Below are 3,727 nucleotides of genomic sequence, written 5' to 3' on the forward strand. Positions count from 1 at the left end.
CCAGCCAAAAAGTCTTTTTTTTAAAAGCTATCCATATTATGGACCCAAGAATGTTGCAGGGGAAAAAAACGGAAAGGGATAAGCATAGCCCTCTAAAGGCACTAAAAAGTGGTTGTGTCTCATTAAAAGCCTGAAACTCCATGCCTCACCCCTATTAAGAGTTGGGTTCATAGAAGAAACATTTCCTATAAGTATGAAAAGAGACCACAAACACTAAAGAGCTTTGCTGCTTAAGATAACCATAAAAATCAAAACACCCTCTCCTCCTGTTAAAATGAGTAACAAAGAGGAATACTAGCAATGCCCTATTTTATCCTCCTCTGAGACACAATAGGCCAGAGGATCAAAGGGCCCCTTTAATTACCCCAGACCTTTTTTGAGAGCCCTCCAGTTCATGGACTCCAAAATCTGTATTGTGCACTCATCTCAAATAATTAGGCAGAGAAACAGGTAGTTAGCTCGACAATGACCAGAACATGGCCCACGGTTATGTAACCACATCAGTGTTTGCCAATGAGATTGTGGAAGCTCCTTTGGCATTTGCTAGGGGGGTCCATTAATGAGCCACCACTTTCTCAAAATCCTCCTGGGAAAACTCTTCAGGAGAAATACAAAGAACAAAAAAAGATAGAAAATTAGAAGTAAAGAACTCTGAGAGCAGAGCCAGAACATCTTAAAAAATAACAAGCATCTTTTTCAACTCATTCTATATAATTCTTAACACAGTGCCAGCCCCAGCAGCCAATGTTTTCTGATGATGTTGCTGTTGTGAATAATGATCGTGATGGTGATGGTGATGGTGATGATGATGATGATGATGATGATGATGATGTGATTGTGATGATCATGGGAAAGAACAAAATTTTAAAAATGGAGATTTCAATTATTTCAAAGCAAAGGAAAATGATAAACATCAAAGCAGCTATCCTAAATTCTACTCCCTAGGGCAGAAAGACTAAAACTTTTCTCCCCTTGGGTTTTTTTCAGGAGTCCAAAGAATTCCTGGATCATCTAATATAGATAATCACTCTTTACCACCACAAAACAAACTTCAACAAAATCAGTTGAAAGAATGTTACTTAAAATATTCTACCAAGGAGGGACAACATCTTTATGGTGATAACTCAGAAATAAGGGATGCATTCTATTCCTTTTAATTAAAAAAACTATCATCTGTCTATTCTTTGCCTACTGTGCATAGAGGGTTAGGTGCATGGGAATACAAAGATGTAGAAGACATAGTAACTGTCCTCACCATCTTTTTTTAGTTCTTAATCTTTAAACAAAGCAATACTGTGAAGGGTGTGTCAAAGTGCATTCAAAGAACCCCAGTTACCATTCCTTTAACTTTCAAAAGGAAAATATTGTTAAAAATAATTGCCCTTTTATCTATCCCCTCAAAATGTTAGATCCTTGAAGGACAATGACTGACTGTGCTTTTGTATTTTTCTCTCCAGCACTTGGTGCAGAAATTAATAAATGCTTTTTCATTCATTCATCCATTCAGAAAAGTCTTTTGTTATCTTCTATTTTATTCCTAGTTTGAGGATGATCATTTGGGCTCCTGGTCCTCAGGAATCCTTTATTCTCACTGAGTCTTTCGGGCATTTTTAGCTCAAATGTTACCGTTGTAACCTTCCACAGTCCCTTCTTCCTAAATTTTCTATTACTAGAATAAGTAAGTAAATAAATAAATAAATAAAGTTTCTATTACTGTTTCTTCCCAATATTTTATTTATTCATTAAATACTTCATAATTACATGTAAAATGCTTTTTTAAGTTTTGAGTTCCAAATTCTCTCTCACCCTACTCCCTCCTTCCCTCCTTGAGAAAGCAAGCAATTTGATGTAGGCTATGCATGTGAAGTCATGTAAAAATATATCCACATCCTCCTCTTCCTGTCCAGGGCGGCTGATGAATCTGAAAGTGCTGCTGCTGCAGCTGGGTTTTTTTTTCACCTTCAGTCCTGTGAACACGAAGGGGCTGGGGCGGGGGCGGGGGTGGTGGTGGTGGGGTGGGGTGGTGGTGGTGGTGAATCCGGTCCGGGGTGGAAAACCCTGGTCCCTGGGTAAAGCACGAATGGAAATCTGGTCACGGAAGAAGAATACTACTTTTTCTGGGGACCCTCAGGCTGGGCTTCAACATTGTTATAGGGACAGATCAACAATATATATCTAATGATACTGGCATCTACATCAGCCGGATCAAAGAGGATGGGGCTGCCGCCCAGGATGGGCAGCTCCAGGAGGGTGATAAGATCCTTTCGGTGAATGGTGAAGACCTGAAGAATTTGCTGCATCAGGATGTTGTGGACCTCTTCCGAAATGCCGGTTATGCCGTGTCACTCAAAGTGCAACACAGGGTCCAGGTGCAGAATGGACCCTAGGGTCATCGAGGGGAAGGGGAACCAAGTGGCATCCCGGTCGCCATGGTCCTGGTGCCATTGTTTGCTGTTGCCATGGCCGCGGCGTGGGCCATCATGAGATATCGGCAGCGGCTGTGATAAAAGTTTGTTTCCCTCCAGTGCTCCCCGATGAAGATCTCACTTTCTCCCCCTCTCTGTCTACCTACCTATCCAGCTTGTGCAGAGCCACCAAATGATTTAAAGAGAAGGAATGGACTGTTCTGTTCTGGACTGATGTTAATAAGGGCTTGTCCAGCTACTGAAAAGATGTCACTGTTCTGATGAGGGGTGGAGGGAAGTGGGAAATTAGTTGGCAAGCTAAAGGAGAGAGTTGCTGGGGATGGGAGAGATGTATATTTCACTAGGGTAACCAGCAGTTCAGCCTTTGGCTTTGTCCCTGCCAGGAAAACCCTGCCCACCCAGTCACCGCGGATGATGCCCTTTTCTCTTGCTTGGCCTGTTTCAAGGCCAGTTGTATGAATTGAGAGAAAGAGAAGGGATTTTTCTCTCTTATTGGTTTTACTTGGGAACTCTTTGTGGTCCTCATTTTCTTCCTAGCTACAAACCTAGGTGCCTACATTGAACAAAGGAGAATGAGGGGGCCATTTTTACCATTGAAAAATGTGATAGTAAATGCCTTATGGAAAATTAAAGAGACAAAGCTAAAAAAATGTATATCCACCTCTTAGACATGCTGCAAAAGAAAACAGCTCTCCCCCCAAAACAAGGAAAATAAAGGAAAAATGTTTAAGAAAAAATATGCTTCAATCTGCATCCAGACTTCATCAGTTCTTTTTCTGGAGGGGAATAGCATTTTCCATCAGAAGTCCTTTGGAATTTGTCTTAGATCATTGTATTGATCAGAATAACTAAGACATTCACAGTTGGTTACCATGTGATATTGCTGTTACTGTGTACAAAGATGTCCTGGTTTTGCTCACTTCAGTTTGCATCAATTCATATGAGACTTTCCAGATTTTTCTGAAACCATCCTGCTTCTCATTTCTTATAGCAATAGTATTCTGTCACAATCATATACCACAATTTGTTCAGCCATTCCCTAACTGATGGGCATATGCTCAATTTCCAATTCTTTGCCACCACAAAAAAGAGCTGTTATAAATATTTTTGTACATATATGTCCCTTTGCTTTTTCTTTGATCTCTTTGGGATACAAATGTAGTAGTGATATTGCTGGGTCAAAGGATATGCACAGTTTTATAACCCTTTGGGTTATCCAGATTGTCCTCCAGAATGGTTGATCAACTCAAAACTCCACCAACAGTGCATTGGTGTCCCAAATTTTCCATTTCCTCTCCAAC

General features: G+C 40.6%; 1 pseudogene; it reads left to right on the plus strand.

Annotated features, from left to right (window-relative positions):
* The first annotated feature begins 465 nt into the window (after positions 1-465).
* On the plus strand, positions 466-2,504 carry LOC118842432 (annotated as a pseudogene).
* Positions 2,505-3,727: the final 1,223 nt, after the last annotated feature.

The sequence above is a fragment of the Trichosurus vulpecula genome, chromosome 3 (genome assembly GCF_011100635.1).
Source record: "Trichosurus vulpecula isolate mTriVul1 chromosome 3, mTriVul1.pri, whole genome shotgun sequence".
Classification (NCBI taxonomy): domain Eukaryota; kingdom Metazoa; phylum Chordata; class Mammalia; order Diprotodontia; family Phalangeridae; genus Trichosurus; species Trichosurus vulpecula.